Source organism: Hyaena hyaena, unplaced genomic scaffold (assembly GCF_003009895.1).
Source record: "Hyaena hyaena isolate Hyena2069 unplaced genomic scaffold, ASM300989v1 scaffold_155, whole genome shotgun sequence".
NCBI classification, from domain to species: domain Eukaryota; kingdom Metazoa; phylum Chordata; class Mammalia; order Carnivora; family Hyaenidae; genus Hyaena; species Hyaena hyaena.
In genome coordinates, this window is record NW_024080787.1 from 2,034,676 (window position 1) to 2,048,157 (window position 13,482).

General features: G+C 44.7%; 1 protein-coding gene across 4 annotated transcripts in view; it reads right to left on the reverse strand.

The window, feature by feature from the left end:
• HMOX2 (heme oxygenase 2) overlaps positions 1 to 11,707 on the reverse strand; it is a 31,665-nt gene extending 19,958 nt beyond the window's left edge. Inside the window, exons 1-2 of one of the 4 annotated variants that reach the window (XM_039239246.1) lie at positions 11,603 to 11,707; positions 6,880 to 6,972 (exon numbers count right to left, since the gene is read on the reverse strand). The gene's annotated coding sequence lies outside the window, so the exon portion shown is untranslated. The remainder of the gene's footprint in view (positions 1 to 6,879; positions 6,973 to 11,602) is intronic. The other 3 variants (XM_039239241.1, XM_039239245.1, XM_039239242.1) reach the window with 3 other exon arrangements.
• Between the last annotated feature and the right edge of the window lie 1,775 nt (positions 11,708 to 13,482).

Below are 13,482 nucleotides of genomic sequence, written 5' to 3' on the forward strand. Positions count from 1 at the left end.
AAAAAAAAAAAAAAAAAAAAAAAAAAAAAAGGAACAGAAAAATCTTGGAATTTCTAGCAAAATAAACTTTGCAGAGGATCTAAAAGATGGTGACCACCTAAATTCAAACTCTTTCAGGGACACTCTGAACATGAGTTAGATGAAGGCCCTTTCATGCTATGGAGTGTCAAGATGGAGGCCAAAGCATGTTATTGTTTTGTTTCTTTAGAGTTTCTCTTCACTATAAATAAAGCTTTAGATAATTCATTTGACTCTCTAATAAATTTGATTTGAACTTATATCTCATGACACTCAATCCCAACCCAATGGTTCTCAGCTTGGGGACCATTTTGGTACCCACACCCAGGGATTATCTGGAAATATCTGGAGACATGTTTGTCACAAGTAGGGTGTTAACCACTCAACTGGTATCTAGTGAGGCCAGGGGTGCTGCTCAACATCCCACAATACACAGAAAGTACAAACACAAGTACATTCATGTACACATATGTACACACACTCACACACCCACCACCACTACAAACTGTTATCCAGCCCAAAATGTCATCAGCAGCAAGGATGAGGAACCTTGCTTGAATCTCAGAAACAGTGCTAAGGTCATTCAAGAAAGGACATGCATCTAAGACTCTTCCTGTCCCTTCATCAGTTTACAAAGACAAGATGAGATTTTGGCACTATGCTTCACTCTGTTTGTCACACCTTTATCAAATATCCTTTACAGAGATTTCTGTGGAAACTAAATTTCCAGCAGAAAACAAGAAGAGGCTGTTACCAAATGGGGCAACTTGGCACTGTCCACAGATCACAATGAAAGGGGTCACAGTACCTTCCTGGGAATAGGACTGATTTGTATTTGGATCACTAGGAGGCAAAACCTTTAAAGCTCTGTAACAAAGCCAGGCAGAGGTGAAGCCCATGACAGAAAAGTGTTTACTAACTTCTCTGTGGAAGGGAACAAGAAACTGGAAGAAATCTTATGACTGTTTATCAATCTGGTGTGTAACTGACAAGTAGGCTAAGAATAAGGAGAATTAAGTTCTATGACCAGGCCGACACTGGCTAACTAAATTTTATGACTTTGCTAGAACTCCAACATCCTCATTTATAAAATGAGAGGCATTCCTCAGTAGACTGCAGGGAGGATGGCATCTAACATGAGGCACAAGAGGAAGAGCTGTGGGCTTCCCCCATCTGTCTCAGCAGGAGCAGCTCTCCTATCCCTTGCTATACTTCCTCCCAAGGTGGAGTCGTGCTACTTCTAAAAATAAAGTCTAGAAAACAACGAACCTGATGATCTTGGAGGCCTGATAGTACGTTAAGAGTGACCTAAGTAAGCCTTTTATAATCTATAGCACTTGTGTCCCATTACAGTATTTATTAACTTACATTCCAGATTATAGTTCATTTATCTTTCTCTCCTACTACCCAACATAGGGCACCCAATCAGGGTTTGCTGAGTCAATGTATTCTCAAAATCAAGATATTCTCAAAGAGCAGATGACAAATAAGACAGTTAAAAATGAAACCCAGGGGGCGCCTGGGTGGCTTAGTTGGTTAAGCGTCCGACTTTCGCTTAGGTCATGATCTCGCGGTTCATGGGTTCGAGCCCCGCGCCAGGCTCTGTGCTGACTGCCAGCTCAGAGCCTGGAGCCTATTTCAGAGTCTGTGTCTCCCTCTCTCTCTGGCCCTCCCTTGCTCATGCTGTCTGTCTCTCTCTCTCTCCTAGAAATAAATTAAAAAAAAAAAAAAAAAAAAAAAAAAAAAAAAAACCCAAAAAATGAAAAAAAAAAAAAAAAAGCAAGTGAGTAAGCATTTTTGAGCAGCATTTTTACTGCAGAAATTACTATTGATGGTGAGAGATGAGAATGGCCATGTGGAGGGACCAAGCATATAATACTTTGTGCTCAAATAATAGTTTCATATTTGAAGGAGAAATGTTGGGTTTGCAGTGGTTTCAATTTTTTTTTTAATGTTTTATTTATTTCTGAGAGAGAGACACAGACAGACACAGCAAGGGAGGGTCAGAAAGAGAGGGAGACACAGAATCTGAAACAGGCTCCAGGCTCTGAGCTAGCTGTCAGCACAGAACCCGATGCGGGGCTCAAACCCACGAACCATGAGATCATGACCTGAGCCATAGCAAGACACTTAACCAACTGAGCCACCCAGGTGCCCTGTGTTTGCAGTGGTTTCAAACTGGCTTCCTTACATGCCACAGATAGATACTGAGAACACACCTTTTAGATTTTGTTTTTAGGACTGTGAAAGTCTGACAGGGAGCAGAGCACTGCCTTATCTCTCTCTCTCTCTCTCTCTCTCTCTCTCTCTCTCTCTCTCACACACACACACACACACACACACACCTTCTTTTTAAAGAAATGGATAGGCAAAATTTTAACAGTCAAGGTAACCAACACTTGCCAGCACTCCACCACCCCAGGCAAGCACAAACTACCTGACACTGCCTAATGTCTATCTTCATATAAACACACTTCATTCCTCCAGCTGGCTTTAGAGAGAAAGGATGCACAGGAGCATTTTCTTCATGTTTGCTACCCTAGCAAAGGGGCCAACCCAAAGAAGGCAAGGGCTGTACAGCCTCCTAATAAGCCCACATCCTGTTTCTGAACAATTTTGGAGGAAATACACCAAGAAATTAGGTTACTATTACTGCCAGGGGATAAAGCAAAATGCTACAGTGATCGCAACTAGCTGAAAGAAAACAAACAGCAGTTTGTCCCTTTAAAACTGAGGGGGCGCCTGGGTGGCTGAGTCGGTTGAGTGTCTGACTTTGGCTCAGGTCATGATCTCACAGTTCAAGGGTTCAAGCCCCACGGTGGGCTCTGTACTGACAGCTAGCTCAGAGCCTGAAGCCTGTCTTTGGATTTTGTGTCTCCCTCTCTCTCTCTGATCCTCCCCTGCTCATGCTGTCTCTTTCTCTCAAAAATAAGTAAAACATAAAAAAAAAACAAAAACAACAAAAACTGAGTAAGTTCCTCTTCCATGAGGCAGGTCCCAAAACTACATGAATTAAAGATGCACAAAGTAGGTGGGAAATAATTCCTAAGAGTTCCCAAGAACTGGTCAAACATCATTGTCTAATATCTATTAATCATTATCAAAAAGAAATTCAAAAACCCAGAACACCTACTCTTGCCTAAGGACACAATTAGGCAATAATGAATGAATAACTTTAGGAAAAGAGGTAGGCAAGAGAGGGAGGGCAAATGTTCAACAGCTTATAGATCAAGAAAGGCAGGGGACTGTGTGCTTCTGGGCTCTGAGAGGTATCTTATCCGTTTTTCTAAACCAAACCCTACACAAAAGGCCACTGTGTAAAGCAAGTACTATATAGTGAATGGAGCATCCACAGGTAAAGTGGTGGCACGCAGTGCCTGGCTGGTTCAGTAGGTAGACAATGCAACTCAGGAACTCCAGGTCATGGGTTCAAGCCTCATGCTGGGCACAGTGCTTACTTAATTTAAATAAATGAAAAAGACTTGGTGGCAGCTTTGGTGGCAGGTACTCGGAAGCTCAGCTTCTTCAACATCCTTGGGAATTCTGAGCTCAGCCTAGTTTGCGGGCTGTGGTCTAGGGCAACTAGGTCACTTGCTTTGGAACAGATGGCTTCCATTTCCTGCTGCATGTGCTAAGTGACAGTGGCCCTAGGACAGTCTCTTAGGCTTGTGTGTCCAAGCAACATAAGGAAACTGGTCCTCGATCAGCCACTGTTCTCAGACCTACCCATGGCTTTCTGGCTGCTGGGCCAGGGCTCCCTATACTTGTTCACACCTGGTTTCCAATAGTCCAGCAGCTTCCTGAAAAACGTTTTGACCTTCCAAAAGCCTGTGGTTTCTGTGTCTTCAATTCACTCCATCCCCAACACTCCTACTTAGCTGTACCTCTCTATCAGGTACACTTGACTGTAAGGTCTCTGAGGGCAGACCTGGAGTCCGAACCAAGAAAATGAGGGTGCGTATGCGAGAACTCTCGGTCCTTTGCATGTGCACTCTTGCATGTCCCATGACCATTGGTATTCAGTTCATGTCTGTTTGTTTACAAAGGAATCCTATGGTTTCTGTCTCTAATCTTCCACCCAGCTACTTCCTCATCTGAAGACAGAAATTCAGAGACACGTACTTCTGAAGATGGGTAGGAACGGTATTTGCCAGAAGAGAATAATCATTAACCATTTTTTGGTTGCAAATTCCTTTGACAATCAGATGACAGCTTCAAACTCTCTCTCCAGGACAACTGCATATGAAAAATGTTGCCAATGCCATTCCAGAGCAACCACAGGCCCTAAAGTTTACCCACGGACCCGGAATTCAGGTTAAGAATCCCTATTCTAGTAGAGTCTCTTTATGAGAGACATTCTCTTTGTGAATAATGTTTTTAACGAGACCCTGAGTAGTTAATAAAGAGGGGTTTTCCCTTTCTTTAGTTCCCTTCTTTTCTGTTCCTATTCTTTTACCTAACCCCAATGGGTTCAGTTCAAGTTCTGTCCTTTGTTTCCCAGCTCTTCACTTCCCTGACCTCCCAAAATACTGTGTGCAAGGGAGAATCATAAACCTTACAAAGTGATTTTATTGTTCTGAGTCTCCCCAAGGTGACAGCCAACTCCATGTGAACAAGGACTAAGCTGGGTTTGTTGCTATTTTGCACAACTCCCTCAGGGCCAATACTCTGAACACCACAGAGGCAATAGATACTGCCAAATAGGCAGATACTACTGCTTCTTTGTCCTACTACCTTAGGTATTTGCACCTGAACGTTAATGTCTTTAAAACCAGACATATGGGGGCGCCCGGGTGGCACAGTCCATTAAGCCTCCGACTTTGGCTCAGGTCATGATCTCGTGGTTTTCATGAGTTCGAGCCCCGCATCAGGCTCTGCTGTTAGCGCAGAGCCTGGAGCCTTTTCCAGATTCTGTGTCTCCCTCTCTCTCTCTGCCCTCCCTTCCTTGCTCACTCTCTCTCAAAAAACAACAACAACAACAACAACAACAACATATGCCCTGGAAAAGCAAAACACAAAGGCAGGAAAGAATAACCTAATGACCCCCATTCTTCTCCTTTCGAGTCCTCTAGTACCTACAAACACAAAAAGCAGGACAAATATGACACTGAATACAGACACTTGGCAATTTTGCTGAGGCTGTCAAAAACATAAGTGTGTGGTACAGGAATGGAGTGTTTTAGAAGTTACTTTCCAGGGGCGTCTGGTTGGCTCAGTCAGTGGAGCATGTGACCCTTGATCTCGGGGTTCTGAGGTTGAGACCCACACTGGGTGTACAGATCACTTAGAAGATAAAAAAAAATCTTAAAAAATTTAAAAAGCTATTTCCTAATTAGTGGGATACCTATTACTAAACGAAGAGAATGCCTGACTCTTCCCTTGCCTTCCTGTAGGAAACCAAGTGAGTGAAGATCAATGACAATTCACTACAGCTGCCTTCAAATGCTACCTAGATTCCTCTCCCAACCCACACACGGTTCTGCTCACCAATTCTTTCCCTTCACCTACCCGCCCTCCTCCAGACTGCCCTGGAAATAATTCCAGGGGACAACAGCAACTCTGCAGCAGTCTGTAGTGGTCTTGCTAGAGAGAAGAGCAGACCCAATGACTAAGGAAAGGGATGGCTACACCTGGGCAAGTGACACACCACAACACCATCAACAAACATTTATAATGCTCACAGGCTCTGTGACTACAGAGAGGCCTAAGACTCTGTTTTGAACTTTTTTTTTTTTTTAATTTTTAAATGTTTTTTATTTATTTTTAGGAGAGAGAGAGAGACAGACAGCGTGAGCAGGGGAGGGTCAGAGAGAGAGGGAATCACAGAATCAAACAGGCTCCAGGCTCTGAGCCGGCAGTCAGCACAGAGCCCGACGCGGGGCTCGAACCCACGAACCGCGAGATCATGACCCAAGTGAAAGTCGGACGCTTAACCGACTAAGCCACCCAGGCACCCCTGTTTTGAACTTTAAGTACCTTTCCATCGAGAGAGAGAGAGAGAGAGAGAGAGAGAGAGAGAAGATACCATAAGATGTACCATAGTATAAACATTAATTGTACAGTACAGACAACAGTGCTAAAGACTGAGCCTTTATGGGGCACCTGGGTGGCTAAGTCTGTCAAGAACCTGACTTTGGCTCAGGTCATGATCTCATGTTTCTTGAGTCAGAGCCCATCACTGAGCTCTGCACTGACAGTGCAGAGCCTGCTTGGAATTCTCTCTCTCCCTCCCTCTCTCTGCTCCTCCCAGACTTGCACGCTCTCTCAAAAAAAAAAAAAAAAAAAAAAAAGAGAGAGAGAGAGACAATCTTATGCTCCACATTTTCTAGGACAGTTCTGCTTCAAACCAAATATTCTGTCCCACCAATTCCTTTAGTACACCTGTATGCTTAGACTATGGGTCCCAGTGTTTGGCATAAAAAATATGACCATCAGAGCACGTAATGAGGCAGTGAAATTAGGTTAGCAAAAGCATGATGGCAGATTGTTTAAATCATGTCAGTGCCTTCCCACAGCCCTCAGGTAATTGTGGCATTGACCCACAGAATACGACAGTGAAACTTGAGTTTTCTGAGACTGAGAAAGCTCATCAGGAAAAAGGCAGTAAGCCGGAAGTATTTAGAAAAAGTCAGGCATGCAGGGTGCAAGATACCTGTCTCTGCTGTGCCATTCTTCTCCAAAGCTCTTTTAAAGTTACTGAGAACTATTACAATAATTAGGCCTATGATACTCCTGGGAAAGAAACTAATCTATTCGTGTGACAGAAATTAATTTTTTTCCCCTAAGCAAAGAGAAGAGACTATCTACTTGCTCAGCCTCTCCCATACAAGCTAACAGCAGTTATTGCCAGGCAACAATTACCCCTTTCTTTCCTCTTCTGCTCTCCCCTTCCTTGTGTGCCGCATTCACTTCTCCACCCTCTGGTCAGTCCATTCCCGTTTTTGACACAGGACCCTAAACAAGAATCACATAAGAAGCCTTAAAAACACAGATTCTAGGGCCCAAACCCAAACTTACCCAAACAGAAAAGTTTGAAAACCCCTGTCTTAGATTCTATAAGCAGCATTCAAGGCACCAAAGGTATTTTAAGGTATTAACCTTAATTTCATTAAGTATTAACTCCACTTTTCAGACACAAAAACTGTACCTCAAAGATTTAAATGTTTTTCTCATGGTCAAAAATATACCATCACAACTTCCTTTTTTTGGGAGAAACAAACCATTTATTTCTCACTTTAATGCAAATGAATATGTATTTGGATACATACATGTATATGTAAAACAAAACTGTCTCATTTTGAACAGCTGTGAGTGAAAAAGATTGCTACCAATTGATTAGCTTAATTTTGTGCTTAACAATTCAATCATCTTTCTTTCTTTTTTTTTTCTTACAGTAACCTCTATACCCAACATGGGCCTAGAGATCATAACCCCAAGATCAAGAGTCATGTGCTCTACTGAGCGAGCCAGGCACCCCACAATTCAACCACTTTGAAGTACAAACAAAAAGTCAATCTATCTGCCTATGTTCAAAGAGTTGAGACATTTAAGCACAAATTTGAAAAAAGAACCTTCCTCAACATCACATCATTAAACAGCCATGAACATGCACTCTGACAAAATTCCTATTCCCCAAATGGACTAGACAGCCCTTGGATAACTATTACCATATCTGCTTAAAAAAAATCTATCACACAGAGAAAGGTATGTTTGATAAAAACCTTTGAAAATTACATCAAAGCAATAAGAAAAAACCTGTTCACTGATAACAGCCTTATGAACTTAATTGCTATTTTGAAATGCCTAGTTCAGAGTTCAGAATATTGCCTTGCAAGGTCTGAATATAGATGTGTTGATACGACGAGCCAGAAAGCATTCTTGGCTCCATTTCAGTCCTCCATGATTGCAATTTAGATGTACTTCTATGATGGGCTGTTTGTAAATAGTCCCTTTACAATAGCTGTACGCCTTTAAATTATCTATAGTGAAGTCCTATAACCAGTGTTATTCTTAAATGGAAAGACAATGGTCATTCAGAAAAGATTTCTTGCAATATATATAAATAAATGTAACCACATATTCATAAATACACATAACGTTGCTAGACCAGATTATCAGTTACAGGCTGCTATAGTTCAATACTGTGTGTCAAATTTATTAGAAATTTAGAAATGAAATTTCTGAGGGACCCAGATGCCTTGTCAGTTGGCTTTCAAATGTAGAATACAATGGGGGACAACATCTCATGGTCAATAAACACAGTCAATATAAAGAAGTAAACCGTACGGTGAACAATATTATAGAGCACCTGAGTGATCACCAGAGTGAAATATCTCCCAGCATTTAAAAAAAGTGAAGACCTTGGTACAAGCAATTAACTGTTCCAATTAAAGATTCCCCCTTCCTTCCTCCTTTCCTTCCTCCTCCTCCTCTTCTCTTTCTCTCTCTCTCTCTCTCCCTTTTCCTTCCCCCTCTCCCTTCCTACTTCTCCCTCCCTCCCCAAAATTAATCAGTAATGGCACTGCTTCCCCGTACTACAAAAATATCCTGAGAAATTCAGATTACAAAAGACAGAGCTTTCATCTTATGTTTTTGCACAAACCTAACAGATATAATACATTTAGTTAAAAAGCACACAACCCACACTGTGTTGAACACAAAAGAAGATGTGATCCAGAGCTCTTAATTCTCTCATTGACTACCGTAAGAAAAAAATACTGAGGGCGTCCAGCTGGCTTGGTTGCAAGAGCAAGAAGCAACTCTTGATCTTGGGCTGTGAGTTCCAGCCTGACAATGGATGTAGAGATTACTTAAAAATAAAATCTTTGGGTGCCTGGGTGGCTCAGTCCGCTGAGCGTCCGACTTTGGCTCAGGTCATGATCTCGCAGTTCATGGGCTCGAGCCCCGTGTCAGGCTCTGTGCTAACAGCTCAGGGCCTGGAGCCTGCTTCGGATTCTGTGTCTCCCTCTCTCTCTCTCTCTGCCCTCCCCCACTCACACTCCCTCTCTCTTTCAAATAAACAAACATTAAAATTTTTTTAAATTAAAAAAAAAATCTTTACCAAAAAAAATTTTTTTGCATTAAATGTCTATAGCTTTCTAGTTCACTGTGGCCAGTATCATAACAGGAGGTGATTTATAACTTTTCATCTCTTTTCTCTCCAAGGAGTTACAAGCTGAATTCTAATTTTAGAATAAATACACAATTCCGATTTTCCAAAGTATCTTTCTCCTGAAGGAGTGATATTCTAGTTTTTGGTATAACACTGACGCAGAGCTCAACTGTCCTATGAAGAGAGTCAGCTATTTTAAAAGGAAACCAAGGGCCCCTGAGTGGCTCAGTTGGTCAAGCGTTTGACTCTGGATTTTGGCTCAGGACATGGAGGTCATGATCTTCACGTTGCGGAGCCCAGTTTGGGACTCTCTCTCCCCCTCACTACCCTCTTCAAAATAAATAAACATTAAAAAAAAAAAGGAAACAAAAATATCAAGGTAGCTCAAAGGCTCCAGCTATCCAATTCTGCATTTCAAGAGACTCAATAAGGGGTCAGCTAAAGGCAATGAATGCCATCTTCTCCAGTGGCATTGTCATTTCTGTACCTCTTACTCCTGACTGGTGACACAGCATTTCACCTTCTTGGCCCAAGCAAAAGAAAAAAGCAAAGCAACTCAGACAAAAAGAGAACCACGGAATTTCCTCCTCACATTCCCAGTTGGATTGGGATTACTCAGTGAGCGTTTCCAAGACTCCTTGAATTTCCACACCCTCACCAGTTTTGGCTTAGCTACTTTTATTTGAAAGTTTTTCCAATTTCACCAAGTAAACTTTTCAAAGCCCAAGTGAGCTATGAGCTTCTGGAAAGCCTGTGACGTTTTGTCCTGTCATGTTTCTTGGAGGAGAGGGAGACAGAAGGAGGAGGGGGAGAGAAAGAGACAGAGAGGAAGGAAGGTAGACCTTAAACTATAAGACGTATATTTACTAATGTGTATTCTTTAATCCACTCCTTGCAGAAGAAAAACTAACATTTTTAATACTGGAGTTAAAATTTTAATCAAAACACACTGGTTGGGCCACCTGAGTGGCTCTGTCAGTTGAGTGTCTGACTGGTTCAGGTGAAGATCTTACGGGTGGGGAGTTCGAGCCCCAAATGGGGCTCAGTGCTGTCAGTGCTGAGACTGCTTGTGCAATCTTCTGTCCCCTGTCTCTCTGCTCCTGTCCCCTCTCCAAAATAAACCTTAAAACACACACAAGTAACACCATACCAGAAACTCAAATACACAAAACCAGTAAGCTCCTCTTTCCTACTACTTGGAATGACAGTTAACAGGGAGAAGGAAGAGAGTTTAAATGACACAACCCATTTCCAATCTCTACAACACTATTTAGGAAAGAGCACGGGATTTTGTAGGCAGACCAGGATCAAGGCCACCTGTGGCATCGTCTTTTTTGTGAGATGCAGGTGAAGTCACTTAACCAGAGTTTCATCATTAATTCCATTTCATAAGTGAAAAGCCTATCAATTTGCATGGTTGTGGAAGGGGCTGACAGGGAACGGCAGAGCATTATACAAGGTTTACCTTTTTTTTTTTTTTTTTTTTACCCCCCCACCCCCAATCATATCCTGCCTTGTCCCGTCCACAGAGCCATGAACAGGAAAAGCCACGGGCCACAACAACAGGTTCATCAGAATCCATTTTTTCTTCAAGTCTATTCATTTATTCTGAGAGAGAGAAGGAGAGAGAGAGAGAGGGGAGAGGGAGAGAGAATCCCAAGCAGGCTCCGCACCGTCAGCACAAAGCCCCATAAGGGTTTAGAACCCACAAACCGCCAGACCCTGACCTGAGCCGAAATCAAGAGTGAGAGGCTCAACCGACTGAGCCACCCAGGCGCTCCTCCTCAGAATCCATTTAAATAGCATGACACACAGGCAGGCGGGCCTCCTGCAAAGAGTGTGCAAGGCGGTCCTGACAACTGCAGGCAATCAGTGCACCTACAACACCGCGCCGACGAGGTGACCCGTAAACCCCGTCCAGACTACCCGACTGCCTCGGGCGAGGATCCCTCCCGATCGCTCTGCGCCCGGCGGTCGCGGGTCACCCATGAAGTCATGACAGTGACTCAATACGCCCTTCCGACTGAGGTGAGTCAGGAGGAAGGGCAGAGCCCGCAGCAGCCGCCACACGGGGCACGGATCTCCCGCGCCGGGGCAGGCCCGGGTCCCGGCGGGCCGACTGCAGACGGAGGCTGCAACTCCCGCCGGGAACACCGAGTCCGCACGCGGCGCGCCTGAGGTCACCTCGCCCGGAGCACTCGTGACGCCGCGAGGGACTGGGCCCAACGGGGCCCAACGCGGACCGGCCACTAGGCCTCTCCCGCCCTCCCAAACAGCGCGGAGGAAGCGGGGACCCCAGCCTGGCCCTCCCTCCCCGCTCACCCCGTGTCCGGCCGCCCCCCGCCCCGGCCCGCTGGGTCTCCTTCAGGCCCGCGCCGGGGGCGCAGGGTGCTGCCAGCTCCCGAAGGCCCGGGCGGGCTAGACTCGACGAGGAGCCCGAAAAAAAGGCCGGAGAGGGTGCCGGCCACTCACCCGCCGCAAGTCCGCTCCGCAGTAAGTCGGTCCCAGCGTCCGCGCGTCAGTCAGCGACTCCCTGAGGCGCCGCGGCAGCCGCAGCGAAGCGGGCGGCGCGAGCTCGGCCCGACGTGCGCACGCAGCGGGGGCGGGGCCTGCAGAGGACACGCCCCTGCGGCGGACACGCGGCGTTTCTCGCTGGTCAAGAGGCGGCTAGGACGCCCCGGAGTGAGTTCGTTAATAAGAGCGGGTGTAAGTGAGGAACGCCTACCCTGGGGATACGTGCTTTCCCTACCCGGTGTCACCACCTGCCCAGGCTCCTCCCGCTCTGGGCTCCAACCTTGCCCTTTCTGTTCCAGCCACACTGGCTTCTCGTCATTTCCTTACCTTTCGGGTTGGCTGCATATTAAATAACCGGTCCAGTCGGCTGTTGACAAAGATGTGCGGAATATGCGGTGTTCGTGAGAGGTACTGGGGAACGGGGGACAATTTAGCGAGATCTGTTAGAGCTTAGAATGGGCCTTCTCTGTGTTCAAACAATTCCACTTCTCGGTAACCGTTAGAGAGCAATGCGTGCAAGAACCCAAAGAGGCGCAAGCAACGAATGTCGTTGCACCATGTAAGGGGATGCATGCGCCATTTGTGTGAAAATCTGGAAACAACCTTAACATTGTTTGAAGGAAGATGGAGTGGGGGTTGACAGGGGGACATCTAGTTAACGGAGTCGTGCCTCTGTTAAAAAGGGAAAGGCAGACACCACCTTAGGGAGGATGTTCAGCAGAAAGGAAAAGCCAGAAGTACGAAAATACAAAAATAACATTTGACCGTGTGTAAATTTAACCTAAAAAATATATTGAACTCTAGTGTGTATGTGAATTGTTTAAGGGTGAAGGGCACTGATGTCTGCAATCTACTTGAAATGTATCAAAAAATAAAGTCGATGGATAACAGGTGTCTGATAAGTATAGAATAATTTGTAGATTCTGGGTGGTATTTGTATGGGTGTTCATTATATAGTTATTTCAACTTTTCTATATGTCTACATATTTTCACAATAAAATTGGGGGAAATATATCCAGTATGGTCTCTTTTTAAGTTTTTTAACTACAAAATATTTTTTCCACATGTTCATGTTTAGGTATCAAAATGCATCCAAAAGTCAGGAAGGTTTACACACTAGAATGACGGAGGTCCAGGGTCACTTGTCCTTTAGCTGTACCATTTATATTTTTTTAATGAGATGCATAAACACATTATATATTCCTTGGCTATCAAAACCAAATTTAAGGGGTGCCTGGGTGGCCCACAGTTGGGCTGTTTGCTGACAGCTAGGAGCCTGGAGCCTGCTTTGGATTATGTGTCTCCAGCCCTCTCTGACCCTCCTCGGCTCATGCTCGCTCGCTCGCTCTCTCAAAAATAAACATTAAAAAATTTTTTAAGGGGCACCTGGGTGGCTCAGTCGTTTAAGCGTCCGACTTCGGCTCAGGTCATTATCTCACCTTCTGTGAATTCAAGCCCCTCATTGAGCTCTGTGCTGACAGCTCAGAGCTTGGAGCCTGCTTTGGATTCTGTGTCTCCCTCTCTGCCCCTCCCCCACTCATGCTCTGTCTCACTCTTAGAAATAAATAAGCATAAAAAAAATTATCAAGAATTTCAAGAAAACAACAGCAGAGTCTTAAACCAAGCATGCGGGTCCTTCTCAGAGCGGGACCCTGTGCATCTGCTCAGGTTATAAGCCTGTGTAGCCAGCGCTGGTGCCCAGGTTTCATTGACTAGCATCCCGGGGCCACAGTGGGACACAAGGAACTCCACTGCCTTTTGGCCTTGCTCAACCTACAATCTGGAAATCAGTGCAGGAAATGAGTGGCAGAGAATGAGTGTCCCGGCTCTGGGCTTCT